The sequence below is a fragment of the Odocoileus virginianus genome, chromosome 26, assembly GCF_023699985.2.
Source record: "Odocoileus virginianus isolate 20LAN1187 ecotype Illinois chromosome 26, Ovbor_1.2, whole genome shotgun sequence".
Lineage (NCBI taxonomy): Eukaryota > Metazoa > Chordata > Mammalia > Artiodactyla > Cervidae > Odocoileus > Odocoileus virginianus.
The window spans coordinates 27,423,416-27,448,340 of record NC_069699.1 but is presented as its reverse complement, the minus strand read 5'-3'; the positions used below and the strand labels follow the sequence as shown (position 1 = coordinate 27,448,340).

At 41.5% G+C, this 24,925-nt stretch overlaps 1 protein-coding gene across 13 annotated transcripts in view; it reads right to left on the bottom strand.

Moving 5' to 3' along the window:
- The window catches only part of FOXP1 (forkhead box P1), a 615,660-nt gene that overhangs the window by 376,434 nt on the left and 214,301 nt on the right, over nt 1–24,925 (bottom strand). For all 13 annotated transcript variants that reach the window (XR_011483693.1, XM_070455670.1, XM_070455679.1 and 10 more), the window contains one exon: nt 11,199–11,294. The gene's annotated coding sequence lies outside the window, so the exon portion shown is untranslated. The remainder of the gene's footprint in view (nt 1–11,198; nt 11,295–24,925) is intronic.

The following is a 24,925-nucleotide window of genomic DNA, read 5'->3' as shown; positions in this document are numbered from 1 at the left end:
TCCCCTGGAGAAGGAAATGGCAACCCACTCCAGTACTCTTGCCTGGAAAATTCCATGGACAGAGGAGCCTAGTAGGCTACAGCCCATGGGGTCACGAAGAGTCAGACACAACTGAGCGACTTCACTTTTGATCACTGTACTGTTGTTATGAAAAAGAATGTCCTTGTTCTTAGGAAAAACCGAGTGATTTATTTAGGAATAAAAGGGTATGACATCTGTAATCAATTCTTAAAATGGTTCTGAAAATCAGTTATGTATAAGTATAAATATGTGTATGTGAATTCTAGAGGCAGAATGATGAAAAATCGTAGAGCCCAGGAGCAAAATGTTGAATCCAAGCAAAGGATTCCTTTTGGAAAGTTCCTGAACTACGCGTGCAACATCTCTGTACATTTGAAATTACTACAAAACAAAAAGGGGCCTCTGTGTTTTTTTTTAAAAAAAGTACAATATGCACTCTATCTTCCTAAAATACTGTCCCCCTCTTCTGAGATCAGCACTCCTTTCACCCACTTTCCATCATCTTGTGCAGGTAAAAGGTCATTAACCACTCTTGAGACAAGCGCATGACCCGCTCCATGCTACAGACCCCTCACAGCTCCCCCCGTCTAGCCCGGATCCAACCAGAGAGAGCATTTCTGTGATAGGCACATGGTACACAAGGGGTCAATCACAGAACCAGCAAGATCCAAATTTTATGGGAGCTGCTAGAACTCGTCGGAAAAGATGCCTTTCTGCTGGAGTTTGTATGAAAGCAGACTGAAGAATGGTTATCTGCCACAGTCTGGTCAACACTTCCAGGAATGAAAGCAACACAGAGCATCGCGCAGCCAAGATTCTGAGACCAAGACTCAAGAGCGTGATCTGACCCCTACTGCAGATGCACCGGAGCTCATTTTACTAGCCAACTTTTCAGAATCATGAGCCAGTTAATTCCTCTTTATGCCTGAGCTGGTCACAAGTGTCACCCAAGAGATCTAACAAGTGGTGGGCTCAGTACTTTAAGGCACAGATATTAAAAATGGTCTGCTGTTTGTGTGAACAGAGAGATTACAGGTACTTCAAACCCCTTAAGTAAAAGCAGCGTAATTGTTGGTCTTTTGCAACTGGCTTTTATATATAGTGTCAAGTTAAATATTTTACTTTTTGAACATCAAAGTCCTTGGCATACGGCTTCTGCCTCTGGGACTCTATTGACCAAGTAGCCAAAGACTTCCTAATTGTTGGCCAGTGTTACCTCTAAGTATCCAAATCTTCACCCTGGTAAATTAACAGCCTTCAAAGTGAATGTATCTCAATAACTAAAAACAAAACAAATTCTGAATCTGCTTGCTGGGAAAAAGTCCCAGGTACAAGACTGCTGCTTTGGGAAGGGGACCCTCTCGATTGCCACACTTTCCCATACAGGTGATTGAGCGGAATAAATCAATCATTGAGTGGTCAGAGGCTAACATGAAATAAAATGAGGGCTGTAGGGATGAGGTTAATTAAAATAATGTACCAGAGAAAAATGACTCAAAGATCTAGAGAAAATGTCTTAACAGGCATGCCCAGTTAGAGACCGGAGAACGCCAATTAAGTGGCTGTCCTTGTTCTGAATCGCACCAGGACATGCTTTTATTTCCCATAGCTCTTGTACTAGCAAAAAGAATTAAAGCATTTGAAAAAGTCTACCAAGATTAAACAGATCCAGTTAGATGACACGGAAGCATAAAGTCTCAACATGCAGTGTACAAGCAGCCCCAGAGTGAAAAATGCATGTTAACACAAAACCATGCTTGCAAAACTAATACCCTGAGAAGACGCCTACAAGGTGAAGACAGTATGGCGTAGTGGTTAGGAGCCATGGCAAGACAGGAGGAGCAGCTGGGTTCAAACCCCAGTTCTATTTCTAACAAGCAGAGACGTCTGAGGGAGTCATTTCACCTCAGAACACCTCGGTTCCCTCCTCTGTAAAACGGACTTTTTAGAATTGCACCTGTCTCATGGAGTTTGTGTGAGTTTATACATAAGCTCCCAGTAAAGGCAGCTGTTACAGGGTAGACGTCTCACAAATTAGAGTGTTTCTCCTCACTGCTGGTTTTTAGACTTTCTCACTCTTAAGTTTTCCAGAGTCCTGAAAATTCTCCTTTTCTGTCTCACTACTTGGAAGGGAGAATGGGGAAACTACACACACAAGGATTGATAATAACAGGAAATGCAACCTTCTTCTGGGCATTTACAGCTACAGAAAGCCAAGAAGGTCTAAGCGTGCTTTATTCTAGGTTTGCTTTTTTTCCCCTCTTTTGGGTGTTTTTGTTTGGGGGTATAGTTGCTTTCTAACATTTTGTTGGCTTCTGCTGTACAATGAAGTGAACTGGCTATGTGTGTGTGCATATATCCCCTCCTCTTGGACATCCTCCCACAACCTGCATCCCCCCCCAGGCGAACACAGAGCACCCAGCTGAGCTACCCGTGCTATGCTGCAGCTGTCTGCTCTCCACATGCTAGAGTGCACACGGCAATTCCAATCTCTCCATTCATCCCACCCCTGCCCCACAGTGTTCATGTGGCCATTCTCCACATCTGCATTTCTAGTCCTGCCCTGCAAGTAAGTCCATCTGTACCATTTTCTGGATTCCATATATATGCATTAATACATGATATGTGGTCTTTCTTTCATGATTTACTTCATTCTGTACGACAGACTCGAGGTCTATTTACATCTCTACAAATGACCCAATTTTGTTACTGTTTATGGCTGAGTAATATTCCATTGTATGAAAGTTCCTTAGGAAACTAAAAGCAGAACTACTATATGACCCAGCAATCCCACATACCCTGAGAAAAACATAATTCAAAACAGAGATGCATCCCAAGGTTCACTGAAGTACTGTTTACAATTAAGACAGGACACGGAGGCAACCTAAATGCCCACTGACAGATGAATAAATAAAGAAGACGTGGGACTTTTACACACTGGAATATTACCCAGATTTTTTTTTTTTAATTATCATGTTTAAGAACTGAGTCAGAAGTGGAGGAATGCATTGATGTCACGGGTAATGAATGATCTGGGACAGATATGGGCAAAGACGAGGTACCATCTCTTCTAATTGGAACACTCAGGGTAAAAGATGAATGATGACTGTAAGAGGAAGTAAAGAGAAATTCAAGCCCCAGAGCATCATAACCAGACTCGCCAGGCCCCGAGAGGTACACTGAACTGGACCCAGAAAAAACACAGCAACATTTCAAAACATCAGAGAAAAACCCTCAGAACATTCTCAGTCTTTCCTGCTAACACTCACGCATCAGGATATTGAGAAGAGGGCTGCATACGGGCTGATCCAGGTTACCAGGATCCTCATGTAAATAACATGAATGAAGTCTCCAATTACATGGATTGATTTCCCCGTTTGTGATTGCTGTTTTAGTTTCTGAAATGGTATTTGGCAGACAGGGATGTTGCATGTTTTTCAAGATGGAAAAATCCTGGGTCTTTGCCACTCCAAGGGTTGTTAAAGTCTAATAAAAGTTCTTCCTTAATCATTTGCTTCACTTAACTCTTGCTTATTGAACTTTACTTTTTTTGTTTCTAAAAAGGGTACTAGGAAGCAAATCTGATGCCCTAAACTGTATTTCACTCATGCTTTTTTTTTTCCCCACAAGTTGAGAGGGTACAAATTATAAATCAAGAAAAATTCATGGTTCTTTTATTTGATAACCTTTCCACAAATAAAGAAGAGAGAGTATGACTACATAAACGCCATCTCTTACCACTAAAAGCTGTGGGATACAGAGAGAGATAAGTCCGTCTCTGTGCTTCGGCTTCCACCCAGCAAACGCACAATGAACAGCACAGTTCAATCTGGCCCAGCGAACAACACAACTGTTAACACACCCTCTGCCTTAAGCAAGTGAAAGAAGTCAGAGCTCAATAAAAGACATATATTTCTACGTCCTTTCAATCCATATAGACTTGAATTTTCTATCAAAAAAGAGCTATGTAAACTTTTAGGACCAACCCATCAACAGTATAATTTCCTTTTTAATTAGAATTTACAGCCAACTTAAGACATGGTCTATAACAAGGCAGGGGATCAAACAAGCTCTGATTAACTTAAGGATGAAACATCTCCCCAGGCAGGCAGTGTACGGATACTGCAGGACCCTGAACTCCGCAAACTCACAATGGGTTTTGGATGTGGATCAGGCTTCAAACACTGAGCCGTCCCAGCATCTGCGGTTTATAACTGGCCTGATCTGAAACAGATCCCTAACATCCAAGAGTCAACACGTCAACAACAAGTGTAAGACAGTTCACCCCACTCCTTGCTCATGTCGCACCTTTTAAAGTTCACTCAGTGCATGAAATGAGTGACTCTAGTAGGGAGTTAAGGCTCTTCATCATCTTCTCCTCCATTAAAATGATCGCAAGAGAGTGCAATATGGGTTTTGCCAGTGAGGTTCCCAGTACCCTTTTGATAATCTTTCTAAGTCAACAGCATCATGATTGTGCTCCAGTCCCTGTACAAAGCACTGTACACATATTATTTCACTTAATCCTTGCATGAACACCATGAGCTGAGGCATGCTAGTTCCCCAGCCTCAGGTAAGTATACTTAGAGGGGAGCAGGGAGAGACATTTGTCCAAGAACAAAGAACCAGGGAATGAGAGTGCTGGGATTTGAGCTTGCAATTCAATGTCCTTAATTACCTTGTACCGCCCACCATAAGCTTTAGGACCAGACAGCAAATGACTCTGTCCTCATGGGGAAGATAATGTATAACCCTTTCCGGATGGGACACACAGACTACCCAAACCTCGAACAATGTAGACAGGAAGCTGCCAAGAGAAAACCCGGGGCCAGGATTCCACTCCTATAAGAAAGGCGACCTGGACGGGTTTCTTTGTTTTCTTATTCTCTCACCCCAATGCAGACCTCTTCAGTTCAGTTCAGTTACTCAGTCATGTCCAACTCTTTGCGACCTCATGAATCGAGCACGCCAGGCCTCCCTGTCCATCACCAACTCCCAGAGTTTACTCAAACTCATGTCCATTGAGTCGGTGATGCCATCCAGCCATCTCATCCTCTGTTGTCCCCTTCTCTTCCTGCCCCCAACCCCTCCCAGCATCAGGGTCTTTCCCAATGAATCAACTCTTCGCATGAGGTGGCCAAAGTATTGGAGTTTCAGCTTCAGCATCAATCCTTCCAATGAACACCCAGGGCTGATCTCCTTCAAGATGGACTGGTTGGATCTCCTTGCAGTCCAAGGGACTCTCAAGAGTCTTCTCCAACACCACAATTCAAAAGCATCAATTTTTTGACGCTCAGCTTTCTTCACAGTCCAACTCTCACATCCATACATGACTACTGGAAAAACCATAGCCTTAACTAGATGGATCTTTGTTGACAAAGTAATGTCTCTGCTTTTTAATATGCTATCCAGGTTGGTCATAACTTTCCTTCCAAGGAGTAAGCTCTTTTAATTTCATGGCTGCAATCACCATCTGCAGTGATTTTGGAGCCCCCAAAAATAAAGTCTGACACTTGTTTCCACTGTTTCCCCATCTATTTCCCATGAAGTGATGGGACTGGATGCCATGACCTTAGTTTTCTGAATGTTGAGTTTTAAGCCATCTTTTTCACTCTCCTCTTTCACTTTCATCAATAGGCTTTTTAGTTCCTCTTCATTTTCTGCCATAAGGGTGGTGTCATCTGCATATCTGAGGTTATTGATATTTCTCCTGGCAATCTTTATTCCAGCTTGTGCTTCTTCCAGCCCAGCATTTCTCATGATGTACTAAGCATTTAAGTTAAATAAGCAGGGTGACCATATACAGCCTTGACGTACTCCTTTTCCTATTTGAAACCAGTCTGTTGTTCCATGTCCAGTTCTAACTGTTGCTTCCTGACCCGCATATAGGTTTCTCAAGAGGAGGTTCAGGTGGTCTGGTATGCCCATCTCTTTCAGAATTTTCCACAATTTATTGTGATCCATACAGTCAAAGGTTTTGGCATATCAATAAGGCAGAAATAGATGTTTTTCTGGAACTCTCTTGCTTTTTCGATGATCCAGCGGATGTTGGCAATTTGATCTCTGGTTCCTCTGCCTTTTCTGAAACCAGCTTGAACATCTGGAAGTTCATGGTTCACGTATTGCTGAAGCCTGGCTTGCAGAATTTTGAGCATTACTTTACTAGCGTGTGAGATGAGTGCAATTGTGCGGTAGTTTGAGCATTCTTTGGGACTGGAATGAAAACTGACCTTAGGTACTATGAATTACAGAAATCCACAGGGAGATCCCAAATATCCTCTGACCGACTCAATGAATGCTGACTGCCAGCCTGCCTACTATTGACTGGGCACTGTCAGCCACAAGGAAGCCACACTGAATCAGACAGACCTGCCCTTGCTTACTGCCTGGTAAAGAGGTATATTCAGAAAGTGCCAGAAGCTGTAGTAAATCAAACACACAAGGGTCTTGGATGCCTCAGAGTAGGGGGTTGGGGGGCGGGGAGGGAAATCAACTGTAATGTGGGTAGTCAGGGAAGGTCACTTCAAGAAGCTGATATTTGAACTGAACAGAAAAAGATGAGAAGAGGGGTTAGCCCTGTGAAACACAGAAGTTGCTCCAGGGAAAGAATCCCATGGTCCAGAGGCAAGAGAGATTTTATGACATCTGAACATGGTAACAGTATCTAAATAAAATATTTGAAACCACAGAGCAAAAGTGCAGTTTCCAACAGTCTCTTGAAAAAGCAAGATCTTCAAGTCACCTCTTTCACAGAATCAACTACTCAACAGACAGGCATGCTTGCTAAGTCGCTGCAGTCCTGTCTGACTCTGCAATCTTACGGACTATAGTCTGCCAGGCTCGTCTATCCATGGGATTCTCTAGGTAAGAAGACTGGAGAATTTCTTCCTCCAGAGGATCTTCCCAACTCAGGGATCGAACCTGTGTCTCTCAGGTTCCTCACTCTGGCAGGTAAGTTGGTTGCCACTCGCTCCACCTGGGAAGTCCTCTCACTAGAGAGCCACGGTCAAGTCTCTGGCACACACAGCCAGCTGAGCCGTCTATGAGTACTGCTGACAGTCTCGGTCACCGTCACGCGGCAGCTGCTGTGTGCAGACACCGCCATCCTCCGAGGGCCAGTCCCGAGAAGATGTGTGAGGGACCAGAGGCCGCTCCGTAGACTCAGCACAGAGGCAGGGCCGGGGAGGAGGCTAGGCCAGACCAACCTTGTGCAGTGTCAGCCTGCATGAGTGAAACCTTGAGTTTCAGATTATCATCAGCAATACCAACTTGAAATCAGTTAGTGAATTCTGCTTGCTAGGCAGGCCCATTGTCTGAGTAAGTAAAAAATGGAATAAAAAAACCACTGCATGCCTCTCAGGGGAAACTGTCAAAACAGGACCCAGGGATCTAAGTCCTGTTAGCCGCTGTCTGCTCCATACATGGTTGCAGTGTACTTGACACTGGGCATCAAAGTCACCTCTTGGGGCTTTACTTAAACTTCCAAGTGTATGCTAGGCAAGACGTGATGACTGTGAAATATACACTGTCTGCCAGTAAAATAAGAAGCAATGAACTAACCAGAGGATGGTAAAAACTCCTCAAAGACAGGGATTTCCACCACCTCACCCAGGGTGTGTGGCACAACACTGGCATTTTTTACCAATCAGAAACTGTACTAAGCTCTTTACACATACCATCTCAGTAATTTGCTACATACAGGAATCTATCTCCTATCTGTATCCCCATTTCCCAGATGAGGAGGCCAAGGCCCAGAAAGGTTAAGTAACTTACCCTCCAGGTTCACTCAGCCAGTAAATGGAAAAAGTAGAATTTGAATCTCAGCTGATTTAATTGCAATGTAGACATTCTTGCCCATGTTGCTATCCTGTATCTACAGCAGGCATTCAGTAAATGTCTAGGAGTGCATCAGCTACCATGTCCCATGAGCATCTACCACTAGTATAGGCAGAGACTACATTAGGAAGTAAAGGGAAGTCTCATTCAGCGAGATAGTGATTTTCACAAGAATAAAGTCCAGACCAACCTGGAATAGAGAAATGGGAATGATTCACATGTCTCCCCCATCCTCCAAGGGAAGCTTTCACCAGATATACAGCAAAACAGCAAAATCAGAGATGCAGAGTAGATGGCATTGTCCAGACTCTGAGAGACAGTATAAAGTCATCAGTGACAGCCCGCACACATACTGGGAAGAACACAATTAAGTGAGGGCCAGTATGTCCAAGGACCTCACACTAGCACTCAGTCCAGTTCAGTAGCTCAGTCGTGTCTGACTCTTCGCGACCCCATAGACTTCAGCACGCCAGGCCTCCCTGTCCATCACCAACTCCCGGAATTTACTCAAACTCATGTCCATTGAGTAGGTGATGCCATCCAACCATTTCATCCTCTGTCGTCCCTGTCTCCTCCCACCTTCAATCTTTCCCAGCATCAGGGTCTTTTCAAATGAGCCAGCTCTTCACATCAGGTGGCCAAAGTACTGGAGTTTCAGCTTCAGCATCAGCCTTTCCATTGAATATTCAGCTCTGATTTCACACTAGTACTCAGGCTTTAACAAAACCTTTCATCCAGAGGACAGAAAATCCACTCACAAATTTGGCTATTTAAATTATGGTTGATAGCTCTCTTGAGACAGAAATTTCTTTCTTAGAATTTGCCATGGCACTTGCAGTAATAAAATTGTAGCCCTAAAATATTTACTGAGATACATATCTCTGCTTAGAATTGAATAAGCTGGAATTCAAACATATAAAGTTCAAGTAAGATGTTATACACACCCAATTAGCAGGAGAAAGAAGGCATTCATCAAAATAAATAAAAACTAGACATGGAAGAAAAACTGATAGCATGATCTCATGTAAGTAACCACAGTTGTTGCTCAATAATCAATACACCTTTTCTTCATTACTACTGGAACCTGGAACTGATCTAGGACATCAAATTCTTCAAGTCTAAGAATGTAATTATCAGACACCCTTATGTTAATGGTGACTAAAATGATGTAAGCAGAAACCATCGAGGAAGACTTCACGGAAAGTTGTCTAAAGAGGACTTCCTCAGCTGGGAGACTACTCTTTTTACTTGCTGTAATGTTGCCTCTTTCAGGATATAGAAGTAATGACTGGAGAGGCAGCAGCCACAATGTGACCTTGCAAATAAACAACATTTGAACAAGCAAGCAGAGATGGCACGAAGACAGGAAACACAGATTGCTCTCCCCTTGATATCTTTTATGACAGAGAAAATACTACTAACCTTTTAAAACTTACATACTTGCAGGTGTTACTAGAAAATCATTCTTATCTGATATAAAGACATAAAAACATAGCTAAAGATTATCCTACATTTTGTCAGAAAAAAAAAAAAACTAGAAAATTCATGAATTGAGATTCTGATTACCCCTCTATTCATCAAACTGTTTGTTTAAGTATGACTTTCTCTCTTAATTAGTACCACTAGTCCAGGGAAGCATATTTGCTGAACCTGTCTCTATGTTTTGACATGCAAGACTTGTGAAATTCAAACACACGTGGAGACATCCAAAGCTATTTTAAAGGTGGAAGATCTGAAAACACTCTCCAAATTTGATGATTAAAGGAAATTTAATAGTTCCTCATTGGCATTTGATCTTTAGCCTTCCATAATGTATCCATATAACTCCTCATTCATATTTGCTACTAAAGCAATATTTCAAAACTGAAGGAACGTAGAGACAAACCACATGACTTGGAAAATAAAAGAGCTTTCCCTCACAGATCTAGCTCATGAAAGCCCAATGTGATTAAAAGCGTGAAGCAGAATGATGGTCTAGAGCATCCATTACATTTGTAAGGAATTTCAAAATTTTCAAAGTCCTTTCATGTACATTATATGATGTTTCATCCTTACAACTACATCCTACTCTTACCTCAGTAGTAAATGCAGGTGTTTTTTTTAATTCCCATTTCATTCTGATAAATTGTTTGCTCAAGACTGCTACCCAGTGAGCTATCTTGATTCTAGGTCATTTACCTCCTTTGATGCATTAGATCAGTTCAGTTCAGTCAGTTCAGTTCAGTCGCTCAGTCGTGTCCAACTCTTCACGACCCCATGAACCACAGCACACCAGGGCTCCCTGACCATCACCAACTCCCGGAGTTTACCCAAACCCATGCCCATTGAGTCGGTGATGCCATCCAACCACCATGTCCTCTGTCGTCCCCTTCTCCTCATGCCCCCAATCCCTCCCAGCATCAGGGTCTTTTCAAAAGAGTCAGCTCTTTACATCAGGTGACCAAACTATTAGAGTTTCAGCTTCATCATCAGTCCTTCCAATGAATACCCAGGACTGATCTCCTTTAGGATGGACTGCTTGGATCTCCTCGCAGTCCAAGGGACTCTCAAGAGTCTTCTCCAACACCACAGTTCAAAAGCATCAATTCTTTGGCGCTCAGCTTTTTTCACGGTCCAACTCTCACATCCATACATGACCACTGGGAAAACCACAGCCTTGACTAGATGGACCTCTGTTGACAAAGTAATGTCTTTGCTTTTAACTATGCTGTCTAGGTTGGTCATAACTTTCCTTCCAAGGAGTAAGGGCCTTTTAATTTCATGGCTGCAATCACCATCTGCAGTGTTTTTGGAGCCCAGAAAAATAAAGTCAGCCACTGTTTCCTCATCTATTTGCCATTAGATCGGGGGTCTACAACCTATGGCCTTTAGGCCAAATATGGCTCTTGACCTGGCTTTGCAAATAAAGTTTTATTGGAACACAGCTATGCCCATTTGTTTATCTATTATATATGGCTAGTTTTGTGCTACATCAGCAGAGGTGACTAGCTGCAAAAGAGACTACTAGCTACAAGAGACTCTACAATATACTACTCTCTATGCTGACTACAGTCCATGAGGTTGACTATATTTACTATCTGGCCCTTTAGAGACAAAATTTGCCAACCCTTTATTGCATCACACTTCCACACACATGATCCAAGTTACAAATCCTATACTGCAAAGCCATAAAGCTATCATGGAATGCAATAAACCTATTCCTGCTGGTTTTGGAACTCATGATAGATAATGGAGCATTCCATTATCTTCTGAGGGATTACTACCTCCAATATCATGTCACCTGCAAGGGTGGATGGCAATTTTTGATCAGTACACAATACAAGTGTTGTTTTGTCACTTACCCTGAATTTTTAATGTGTCTCACAGCCATAAAAAGTCTGGAGGTCACTGGTTGAGGGCATGCATAATGCCACAGGACTGTAACATACAGAGGGACACTGAAAGCAAAAAAAAAAAAAACAGAAGAGGTTAAGCAAAGGAAGTGAAAAACTTTAATGCCTCAAAAGTAACACATTCGTGTAAGCCTCAGGTCTTCTTTATTGACGCATGGCTTTTACGTTCAGTATACAGTTGAGGATCTGCACATACAAGCATCTATTTTGTCCTTTCTGTTCTAGAATCAGCACTCTGTTAGCTCCTAATCTGAGCCCTGTACACAATTATAGCAGAAAAGTGTGAAACATAGAGCCAAGTAAAACTGCCGCTCTCGAAGGCATTTTTATTCACTTAGGAAGTTTGGTTCCTCTAACTTCAAACATTTCTTGCTTGCGGGTATAACTTCTCAGAACTCCAATGTTACGTCATCCTGACAAATAAGGGTAAGATGATCCCTAAGTCCCAGTGAAGATTTTCCTTTGGGTTTTGGTCTTTAGTCTCTCCCAATGCGTCCAGTAGAAGCACCAGAGAAGACACAGACCCAAACATGTGTGTAACATGCTCATGTGCACACACACACGTACATAAGTACCTTATTTAAAAGAAAAAAAAAAAAGACAAGCTATCTCCTTTGCATCCACACACCAACTCTTACTTGCTAAAGGTTACAGTTCTTTCCCACTGCATTTGAACTGCAGAAGAAGGCTGTGACACAGCGACTCCATCAGCCTGAGCATATGCTCAGGTGTGCAGAGACTGTGCCTCTTCATGGCTGGGGTGGGTATTTATGAGACGAGTATTCACCAAACCCATTGCCAAGTAAGTTGAAGAGGCTGACAGACAAGTTAACTCATCCTCAAGCGGGTTCAGGAAGTTTCTGTGAATAGCAGTCAGTAGCAAGGTTTTACATGCCAGACCGCTTCTGCTTAGATCCCTGAGATGATAATGACAGCTGCAGAACCTGAAGACAACAGGAGGGTCCCGCTGTCAGGCGGGGAAATGGAACTACAGGAGCAAAAAGCATGACCTCTTCCCTGTGTGTGTGTTGCTTCCTCCTAACAGTAAACTCAGACAAGAGTCTGTGAACGTACGTGTCTTCTCATCTAATCAGACAGAGAAGTTGAAACCGAAAAGGAGATGTATGAAGTTTTACGATTTGAATAGCCGTGTATGTCCGGAAACTCTGTGGGCTGTCTGTCTACCAGGGCTCAGAGGGGAGTTAAGCGGTGGGGCTCCCAGCGACTGCTTCTTCTTGATAAGAGATAAACTCAGGCCAGATGGGTCCACACTCTGTTTTCTAGGTATTAGCTATCAATGTGAATATAAACTGTTTGTCACATACATTACAGCCTCAGTCATCATTCTCATATGAGTTTAACATGCTGTGTTAGCATTATTCCCCTTCAACAAGGCAGCTTAAGAGCATGATAAGAATGCATCAAAAATATTTTTCCAGATAATTTCAGTTGGCAAAGTTCAAACTTAATTGGTGACCTCATTAATGAGCAACTGCCACCACAAGAAAGAGGACTGTTGTCATGGACTCATCAGAGCAATGAGATAACGAAGTTAATTATATTGTTTCCAATGGATTTACACTGGCTTCCTTTCAGGGCCTACATTTTCCAGACATTTGGTATGACACTCCATGGATTTGCTCCTCTTCAAAACCCATCAGCTGTGGGCTTCTCTGGGAAACGTCGGCGGATCACAGCCCTCACATCAGGGCAGAGCAATTGGAAAACTTTTCTACCCTTTATTATCTACTTGTAAAATGTTATAAGCCTGTAAACTAGTTAATTTATGAGCCATGTTAATAATTTGCCCGCACTTGATCGCAGGTTTCGCAAACACGGTTTGCAGGGATGTGGGAGGATAATTTGCAGGTCCAGCTCCTCTCCTAAGGGGACACTGACTAATTTGACACAGTAACACGATGCTGATGGTGGGGCACACTAATGACCACACTCCAGGACGCGGCTGTCAGCCTGTCGTTCCGGCGAGAAGCCAGCTTGCTTTCGCCACAGCTCGGTACACGGTGCTCAACTAATTATTCAGACTGCGACATTAATGAGAGTCTTGTGTTTATTTTCAACATACTAACCAGCGCTTAGCTTCCATTTGTCGGATATGGTCACTGATTAAAATGTGGTTCATGAATAGTAAATCTGAACTTGAATATAACAAAGGATCGCCCAAGAAAAAATGAGGAACAGCTGATTGGAAAACCATCCTTGTCAACTTGTTTTCGGCCTCAAATTTCGTCAAGGACAAAGTGACAGGTAGTAGGAAATGCCAAGAGTTCCAAGAAAAGTGAAAGGAATATTTTTAATCACCTATGGCCATGTACAAGCTTGACTCTACACCACAGCCACAGAATCACCTTAAGGTTCAGAGCAACTTCTCTCTCAAATACACTTCACCACTTTTATGGTACTGAATATTTTTTTTAAAGCTACTTTTTTTCATGGAATGACCAAAAATTTTGTTTGCTCTTAGTGTTCTTTTCAACCTTACAAAAGTTTGATGAGACTGTCTCAAATATGAGCTTTGCAAACATTACTAAATACAACTGTGTTTTTTCCAAATCTATTGTAAACCTGTACTCTTAAGGGTCTTTTAAAAAGTGTGCTTTAATATCCTCTCATGTGTCTTGTTTCCAGTCTACTAAACCTTGCAATCAAGTTCTTTCTACTTTAAATTAAATTTCTATTTTGGTATGATAAATTTTGTCCTTCGTTTAATGGTGATTATAATCCTAAAATATTCATACAATCATCATTTAAAAGGAATAACTTAAAAAAGGTGTGCACAGATCCACGAGAGGTATTAAAAAATTGAAAATGGTCCTGATCTGGTTCATTGTAAGATGTGCACTTTGAAGTAAATGATAGCGGTAGTATTGCAACAAATGTTCTATCTGTCCATGTGGATAAAAATTCCAATCAACACTGTGTATGACTTCTGCTTTTACAGTACAGCAAAATAAATACAAGTCCACATAGACCACTTTGGGAATGAAAATGTCACTGCATGCAATATTTCTTATGCATGTATCTCTAAACCGATAGATAGATGCAATTTCACAATGCCAAACTATGTAAATGGCATACAATATGTGGGGAAAGATTCAGATCCCAGGTGAATTTTAAAAATTTATTTAAACAAGTATACAGATCGACTGCCCCTACCCAGCATGACTGTCTCCCTTTGTTATTTACACGGGTACCTGTGAAAGAAGGGTTCTGGCATTACTAGCGTCAATCTTTGTGCAGTTTAGGCCTTAAGTATGTGTCCTGCTGAATAACTCAAGAACATGTGGTCAGGCTGGCAGAGGCTGGTTAAATGTTCATCAAATCTCCACCCATTTCTTGGGTGCACAGATGGGATGTATTTCCAGCTAGGTGGGTCCTTGCAGCTGAGTTCTGGCCAAATAGATGACAGTGGGTATGTGACTTCAGCCTGACCCCGAAGCCTCCTGCACTATCCTAATGCCCTCTCTCTGTCCTGGGTTGTGGGCCCAGGGCAGAACTCCAGCGCCTGCAAGACGGTAGAGTCACTGGGTGATAAAAGTCAAGGTCCCTGAAACATCACATGGAGCAGACCGCCACATGCCAATCCCCACCCCACTAGATGGAGGTGGCTCACAAATACACCTCCATTAAGCGCGAGACAAGTGCTCGGGCCTGGTGCACTGGGAAGACCCAGAGGGATCGGGTGGAGAGGGAGGTGGGAGGGGGGACCGGGGTGGGGACACATGTAACTCCACGGCTGATTCGTGTCAGTGTATGACAAAACCACTGCAATGATGTAAAGTAATTAGCCTCCAACTAATAAAAATAAATGGAAAAAAAAAAAAAAGATAAGCCTCCAAGACTCAGAAATGTTCGTTACAACTTCAAGTATCTCATATCCAAACACACAGACCTTTTCTAATTTGAACCTGGTTCCAAAGTTATACTTGATTCTTATGAATACCACATGTAAACTGGTAAATTTGGAAAAATCCCTAAAGGTATGTTACAATTGTGATTAGCAGCTCCTCTAATTATGCTAAGTGTAGAAAAGAGAAAGGGGACAGCCAGCTAATGTGTCCCCAAATGTGTCAAGTGTATCTTTCTTCACTTCATCTTCACATAGCCTTGTGAAGAGATCCAATTCCCAATTTATGGATAAGAACACTGAGCCTCTAAGAAGTAAAATATGAGCTGATGTCAGGGAATGTCGATTCAGCAGACATTATCTTAGGTGAATGCCTCTTGGCTCTTAATATTCAAAATTTACAGAATACACTTATTTCTAACTCAAGCACTTTTAGTTGTTGCTTATAAAAGAACAAAGTTCATGACATGCTCTAAAATATAATACAATATTTTCAATTAAAAGTGTGAGGAGAAAGTGCCCAGTGCCAATATAATCAGAAGAACGCCAGAAACTTCTACAGAGGTTTTGAAAAGCCAGCAACAAAAGGGTAAGTGTCACAGATGCTCCTGGTGATTTAAAATAAAAATCCACATTAAAAAAAATAATAACAAATGCATGTTGAGGCCATATTAATTGGTAACAAATCAATATTTTAAACATTTTTACATTCTTAATGTGATGGTTATGAAGTATATATAAGGTATTTTACTATACTTTGGTCATATTTGAGAACAGGGGTTAGCAACCTTTTTCGCTAAAGGGCCAGACAGTGAATAACTTAGACTCCGTAGCTTTGGCAGCTGCTCTAAGTTCCCTCTGACAATTACCCTGCTCTCCCACTGCAGTAGGAAAGCAACCAAAGGGGAAAAGTAGACAAATGGGTTTTGTGTTTTGATAAAACTTTATTTACGGAAGCAGGTAGTAGGGTGGATGGGACCCCAGGGCCATAATTTGCCAACTGTTTTTTCTTTTTTCATCACCCTCCTTTTGTTGGAAGTATAATTTGACTTATTTTATTAGTTTCAGCTGTTAAACACACTATTTTTATGTATTACAAAGCGATCATCACTATCATTTCTAAGGCTAACTTCTGCCTTAGGAAATTGATTGGAAGTTTTACACACTGCCATTTCTCCTATGTAAAGTAATGGGAAATTGTGCCACTGTAACAGAAGAAAACGCTGATGATTCTTCTTAACCAGCATAATCAAGTCCTTGTCTTAAGGTAAAGGTTACAACAGTCACTTTAAAATAACCTTATAATAAGAACTTTTTTTAAAAAAAACTAAGAAAAATAAATAATTTGTAGATTTAAAATATCACTGCAGAAAGGTGTGCTGGGAGCAAGAAATGGCAACCTCGGAAATTCCAAAATCAGGCACAAAGAATCCACATTAGATTCTACATGTGGATTCTAATGTGATTCCACATTAGAATCAAAGAGTTTTCTTGGATTTGGAGGATGTTCTTTATTAACCAACTTCAGCATAGGAGCTACATGTCCAATGATAGGATATGCCATAAAAAAACTCATCAAATATCTTCTGTTATTCTCCTAAGAAAGTAAAGTTGTTGTAACAAGGTTCACTATTTTTTTTTTGGATGGCAAAGTTCACAGACATATACAGACAGAGAAATGCTTTAAAAAAAAAAAAAAACCAACTCAGTTCCCCTTTAATGTTTTATGACAACAGTGAAGTATACAAGATGGTTCAAGACATAAAAGAGATAAACTTTATGAATCTATTTTACCTAAAATGTCAATCCCAACAGAATAAAAAAAGCAAGTCAATGATAGCCCAACCAATCTGACAAAAAGAGTATCTTGTAGTCATTAAAATAATTATGGGAATAGAGAAATGTGTGCAGATGATTGTTATAATGTGACATGAAATAAGCAAGATAGAAAAATCATAACTAAAGTAGACTCTCAATTGCATAAATATTAAATATATGCATCAGAAAAACAAAAAATAAAATGGACAGAGTTTGCCTTGGAGGAAATGGGATTAGGTGCTATTTTTCTTTAAAATTGTTTATATTTTTATTTTCCAAAACAAAGCAACTTCTCCAATATTGGTTATAGAATATGAAAAAGCTATCTGAACTTCAAAAAGAGGAAGACATTTGTCATGCATTCACTGACACTCGTTCATTAATGGCTTGATTGCCTCTTTTTCAGACCAGAAATGTCTTAAGAGCAGAGATTCGTGACATCTCTCACGTCCCAAACACGGAGTTACAGAATCTCATGCACTGAATTAAGATTCCTCAAAGCTACGTTCTGAACTGTCCACCTTACTTTTAAAAAGTCCTCTTCATGAGATTCTATAAGTAAATTAACTTTTTATACTTTAAGTCTTTCAAAGAACAAAACAATTTTGTAGAAAGAGCTTGATTACTTGAGAATTATAACTATAAATCATTTGCCTGATACAAAAATTATACTTTGTCTCTTCTTTCCACACTGGCACACAATAACTTTGTCTTTCAATAACTTGAAACATTCTAAGTCACTGGCTCCTTAAAAACAACATATGTATCGATCATGAACCTTGGCACTTCATAAATCCTTACTCCAATGTGTTACCCTGCTTTGAAATGGGAATGGTGAGCTCTTGATTGACAAGTAACTTAGCAGAAAGAGGGAGGAGATGGAAGAGGGTTCCATGCTGTCTCCACACTCACCCTCACCTGTGGAGGTCCTTCCCCAGCAGTCAAAAAACACATGACAAAGGCAATCATCACTCATCACTGTTCTCCCTCTCAGACACACACACGCATGAGGGTATACTCACCCTGCACTCATTCTGCACTTGCATACTTTCAATGGCTCCCCAGTGCCTGGGGGGAAAAGAGATCAAAACTTGCCCTTAGCCCATACAAGGCCCTCATGATCTTGCCACTGGACATCTCTCCAGACTTTAGCTCAACTACATATCTCCACTGGCCCTGTCCAGCCTCTCACTCTAAAAAAACAAAAGAATACAGGGCATCGTAAACACTTTATTACATATTTTCCTCCACTTAGATGTATTACGAAAAAATCCCCATATTATCTTCTGGATAAAAATAACCTGATCTGAGTACACAGTGGGCTTCCCTGATAGCTCAGTTGGTGAAGAATTCACCTGCAGTGCAGGAGATCCCTGCTGGATTCCTGGGTCGGGAAGTTCCCCTGGAGAAGGGAAAGCTACCCGCTCCAGTATTCTTGGGCTTCCCTCGTGGCTCAGATGGTAAAGAATCCGCCTGCAATGCAGGAGACCTACACAAAAAACTGAAGTCTTAAAAGTAACTTCAGTTTTCTCCCTATGACGTAAGCATTTGCCCACAGGTCCTCTGAAAACCCAGAGCAACAGTAAGTGGGGAAAATTTTGTGCGTCCTTACCGGCAGCAAGCTCTTTTCTCCAAACCTGTCAACTTGAGGAGGAGAAGAAAAAGATAGGGCCAGTTGCAGAACAAACGCAAACAGGTCTTGCCATGGGAAACCCAACCTGGCTGTAGTCACACTCCCACCTGGGATAGAATATTCCACCTTACAGGGGAATGAAGGCAAGCCACAGCTGGATCATCAACAAATCACCCTGCCCCACCCCAGAGGAAGATGGGCTTTCATTTGAGAATGAAATAAAAGACATCTTCCTTGTGACACACACCAATCAAGGTCCTCTGAAGGTCATGGCTCTTCCTGATCTCTGGGAAAACAAGGGTGTTTATTGACGAGCAGCCTACAAAAACAAGAGGTGCTATGCTTTATTGTGATCAAACATTAGCAGCCAAAACCAAAGTAACATGATGCTCGGCATTATCACATAATAACCAGTGCCATTTCATTTTCCTCTTCGTGGGCACACAGGAAGATTATGTTGCCCTGCTGTCCTGACTCTTAGAACCATGTGTCTGACTTCTTGTCCATTGGATGGAGCAGAAGCAAGGTGCACCACTTCTAAGCCTGACCACCCCCCAAAAAACCAACCATGTTCTCTGTTCTTCCTCCAAGAGCATGGAGAGCCCACGTTCTCATGGCCAATAGAGGATGGAGACAGCTCTATGGGCCCACAGACAAGATGGGCCACGACATACATCTTTATTATGGTAAGCTTCCGCAGCCTGTGGGCTGTTAGTCACGGCAGCTAGCACGACACATCCCGACTAGCATACTTCACACTTTATAACAGCCCTCATTAGATTTCCTTGAATACATAGTTACTTTTAGCTTTGTCTCCACCATGGGACCATGTCTTCATATTCTGTGTATTGTCCCTTTAGAAAAGATCTATCACCGTGTCTTCAGAGAACTGGGTTTTGTTGAGAGAGTAACAAATGATGAATCAATTAAGAGGGCAAAAAAAAAAAAAAAAAAGAGGGCAAGCATTCACGTGATGGTTAACTTTTTCTGTAATTACCCTGGGCCAGATACTGTGTTCAAAGCTGAGTGTAGCTTCAAATTGTGACCAATGAGGTTTCTGCCCTGATGAGGGCCACAGTCTACCAGGAAACAATTCAAGCAAGTGGGAAATATCAACAGAGAAATGTGACCTACACAACAAGAGGTCAGAAAAGGCTGCACGTTACAAATGATCTGGAAGCCTAAGACATCAAAAGTGAACAGGACTTAGCCAGGGAAGAGGGCAATCCTATGATTCTCTTGATCAAAACTGAAATGAGAAAGCACAAACACCAGGCCTTAAAATAATCCACCTTCTGCCTTCTACAATGACTTTATAACTATAACTTGGGAGTACCAGGACTTCCAATCCAACAACAAGGCCAAGTATATTGAGTAATGAAAAAATAAAAGAATGCAATTACACTTTGCTAAGTGTCTCAATGGTGTAACTTAAGACAAAATACTTGTTTTTCTACCACTGACAGGGAGAAAGGAGCAGGTTATTCACACTAAAACTGCTTTTCTAAATTATCTGAGAAAATAATATTAGGAGAAATGAGGTAGCCTCAGTTCACAGACCGCAGCACTATTCCTTCTTAAATATCCATCTGTCTCCTCCTTTTTATAAATATCACAATGATCCTTCAAGAAAAACAAAGTGGGCTTTGTTTATTCTTTAAATCCATAAACCCAAGAATAAAGAGCACTTAGAATAAGATCAAGAGAGCCAGGTTCTCATCAGCACAGGATCACCACTAAGTTGTTGTCTTTAGCTGGGTCCCCTCATCTGCAGACTGAAAACAGTGAGTCTGGAGAACTGTTGAATTCTTTCTGGTGGCACTAATATATCTTATAAAGAGGGGCTTTCACAACAGACAAAGGATTAATCTCAAAAATATACAAGCAACTCCTCCAGCTCAACTCCAGAAAAATAAATGACCCAATCAAAAAATGGGCCAAAGAACTCAACAGACATTTCTCCAAGGAAGACATACAGATGGCTAACAAACACATGAAAAGATGCTCAACATCACTCATTATCAGAGAAATGCAAATCAAAACCACAATGAGGTACCATTACACGCCAGTCAGGATGGCTGCTATCCAAAAGTCTACAAGCAATAAATGCTGGAGAGGGTGTGGAGAAAAGGGAACCCTCTTACACTGTTGGTGGGAATGCAAATTAGTACAGCCACTATGGAAAACAGTGTGGAGATTTCTTAAAAAGCTGGAAATAGAACTGCCATATGACCCAGCAATCCCACTTCTGGGCATACACACCAAGGAAACCAGATCTGAAAGAGCCACGTGCACCCCAATGTTCATCGCAGCACTGTTTATAATAGCCAGGACATGGAAGCAACCCAGATGCCCATCAGCAGACGAATGGATGAGGAAGCTGTGGTACATATACACCATGGAATACTACTCAGCCATTAAAAAGAATTCATTTGAATCAGTTCTAATGAGATGGATGAAACTGGAGCCCATTATACAGAGCGAAGTAAGCCAGAAAGATAAAGACCATTACAGTATACTAACACATATATATGGACTTTTAGAAAGATGGTAACGATAACCCTATATGCAAAACAGAAAAAGAGACTCAGATGTATGCAACAGACTTGTGGACTCTGGGAGAAGGCGAGGGTGGGATGTTTCAAGAGAACAGCATTGAAACATGTATATTATCTAGGGTGAAACGGATAACCAGCTCAGGTTGGGTACATGAGACAAGTGCTCGGGCCTGGTGCACTGGGAAGACCCAGAGGGATCGGGTGGAGAGGGAGGTGGGAGGGGGGACTGGGATGGGGAATACATGTAAAGCCATGGCTAATTCATATCAATGTATAACAAAAACTACTGTAATGATGTAAAGTAATTAGCCTCCAACTAATAAAAACTGAAAAAAAAGAGAAAAAAAAAAATAAAAAAAAATAAAAAAAAAAAAAACTCTGGGAGGGACTAGAGAGGATAAAAGAGGTTGGCGGCAGGTGGGGGCGAGATATTGTCTAGATATACATAAACAATTTAAATAATACAAAACACATATAAAAGCAAAAAAAAAAAAAAAAAGAGGGGCTTTCAAACTTGCATGCTCATCACTATCACCCAAAAAGTTCATTAAAACAGGACTGCTGGGTCCTAACCCCAGAGTTTCTGATTCACTAAGGCTGTGGTAAGGCCAGAAAATTCACATTTCTGTCCCCAGGTGAAGCTGCTGCAGGTTCAACCACCACAGCTGAAGTTGGAGGACTGCGCCCAGGAGCCCTTTGCTTCCAAGCTGCTTGTCCATCTGCATCTGGACGCTAGCCCAGGAGAAAGCTGGTCTTCTCCAAACAAGGACCAGCCTAGTCTGCTTTAGGGAGGGCCTCTTGCAGGGTTCCATGCCCAATCTCTGGGGACCAAGGCCTTAGCCTCTGCCCCAAAGAAGGCTACTCTCCGGAAAATACCTGAAGCTCTGCAATCCTGTCCCCAGGAGCCACCCGTGTGGTCTGTTCTGCACCCTGAATTGGAAGTGGCTGCCCTGGAGGACTTTGCATCAGTCTCAAGTAACACCCAGCCCTTTGCTCTGTCATGCAGGGCCGAGCGTCCAGCTCCAACTTCTCCCATACCGTCCCCATCCCTCACCCCCATTCTTACTGACCGCTTTCTGTTCCAGTATCTGCTCTCACTCCTAATGCCTGAGGCTTAGTCCTCACCTTCCTCTCTGCCTGAAATGGTCTTCCTTTAGCTCTTTGTATACGGAGAACATTTTTAACCTTTGTAACTTAAATCAGATACCATCGCTTTCATGCTGCCTTCTCTGATCTGACTATCCTAAATGACCCTGTGAAGGTACAGGATGTATACTGTTTCCCTCGCGTATTTTTACCCTATGTAAATACACTGCCCCTCCACCACACTGCATTACTGACTCTCTGCTTCCTCTACTGGAGGGCAGCTCCATGAGAGCAAGGATCTGCTCTACTTTCTTCCTCACTAAGCGCTCCTCGCTGCCACATGCAGCACAATGACTGTCACACAGCAGACATTCAAGAGATATTTGCTGGATGCACAAATGACTAAATTATAATAATTAGCCTATGCAATCTTTTAATTAAAAAACAAAAAAACTAAGGAAAAAGTCAGTAACCATAGACTATAATATCACAAGTTCCAGAGCCCAGGGAGATGTGTAATGGTTCGTGAACTACAGTTTCAAGAATGAGGAGTCTGTTTCACAATTGCAGGCCTGAGAAACTGAAGTGGGTCAAAGGCTGGGGAGATCCTTGGTAGTACATCTCAAATCCCCCAAGAGACCCCCTCTATCCTCTACCAACCACCCCCTGTCACTTCTGCAAGGCTGTGTCCATAACCCCTAGACGTCCTGAACTTCCTCCTCATGTCACCCCACTCCCACTGCCATGTGCAAAGGGAAAGAAAGTTCTTTGCAAGCTGAGCTCCTCTACCCTGGTTGACTCTGAAAAACCACTTGTAAGTGGTGTATGTTAACCACAGTTCGTAATTTTGTCACAGGTGTTTGACTAAAAAGGGGACAAAGCCTTTCAAGACAGACCGCCTCTATTATGTCATTGAGTATATTCCGTGCCACACCTAAAAGCTAACACAATCGTTTCTTTCTATGCCATGGCAACCAAGAGAGGTAATGCTGCATTTTTGCTAAGGGCATCCTATATGCTCAAAAATGTTCACACCTTTACAAAAAAAAATACGTTAAACTAGAATTTTAACACAACTTGTCATAAAAGCTGACACCCACACATTGAAGAGGAAATCAAAAGACATGAGTTGTACCTGGCAGTCCAACAGAATACAGGATAAATACTCTTCACGAGGCAGCCAAAGCAATGGTGAGAAGTTCAAGTGAGGGAGATGAAGTGAACAAATATTCAAAATGTCTTATACCAAATGATTTTTCTAGAATTATTTTTTTTAAAAATCATTAACGTTTCTAAGCTTTTTAGCAGCCTGGTGGGCAGAAATCAGTGCCAATTCTGGATTGGACACTAATTTTACTTCTTGTGCAGACTTAGAAAAGTCACTCTCTGAAACACATTGCAAGGAGAAGGTTTAATGAATTCAATTATTCCAAAGGTTCCTTCCAGTCCAGATTCTTTGAATCCATGACATCGTTTCTGGATTTCCATCTCAGGGGGACAGACACAAGGAAAACGGTCAGCTTACCTCTCTCCCCTCTTCATGGTAAAACAAATACTGTGAGCACGGTTATCTCTTATCACAACCTAGGGTGTGGGGTGGCTATAATCTGGTGTATTGTATCTGTTCAAATAAAGTTATGTTTCCATGTACTGCAGGAGGGTGAGTTGATGTAGTAATTACCTGTTACTCTTGACAAGTAAGGTAATTAATGTAGCAAAATACCACTGCAATGTGTGTAAATTTAGACCACCATAATTAAAGCACCCGTCTGTTCAACAAACTGTTCAATTAAGAAAAAATATTGACGGTGTACATTTTTGGAAATTAGAAAACGTATGGAATGAATGAATCTCCCTTGGTTGACATCCATTTCTAGAATGTTTTCTCGGCAGGGAGCATGCATAAAGGGTCATAATGGAGTAGCTTCCACTAAAATACAGAAATATTTTGTACATATACTATTAACAGTCTCTTGTGGAAGTATTTTATTGAGTATGCTCATTCTATGCCACATACACAAGTCAGAAAATGAACTTCGGGAAGGATCTGAACCGTCAAAGGGCAACAAGGAGCAAAAAGCTGAGAAGTTGTTATTGTGCAATGACCCAAGTAACAGCACCGTCCTCAAGTATCATAACCTGATGACACAATTATCTACTTGCCAATATTCAAGAGCAAGAGATACTAAACAACATCCTGGACAAATAAAATGGCAAACTCCCTGCACTTCTTGAACAGAGAGGCAACTGTATCAAAGTTGGCTTCATTAACTTTTACTCTGATTTCTCCCTGTGTCTACCAGTCTTTTTTTTTTTTAATTGATGTATAGTTGATTTATAATGTGTTAGTTTCTGGTGTCAGCAAAGTGATCCAGTGATTATACACACACACACACACACACACACACATATATTAGAAAGTATATATTTTCATATTCTCTTCCACTACGGTTTATTACAGGATAGTGAATTAAGTTCCCTGTGCTATACAGCAGGGCCTTATTGTTTGTTTATTTAGGATGTAGTACTTTGTATCTGCTAATCTCAAGATCCTAATTTATCCCCTCATCCATTTTTCTGTTTGGTAACCATAAATTTGTGTTTTATGTCTGTGAGTTTGTTTCTTTTCATACCCAAAGGTTAAAATACTGAACAATAAAAGATCACCTGGTCCTTCACTCAAAGAAAAGCTGACATCCCTGCTAATCAGAGTGAG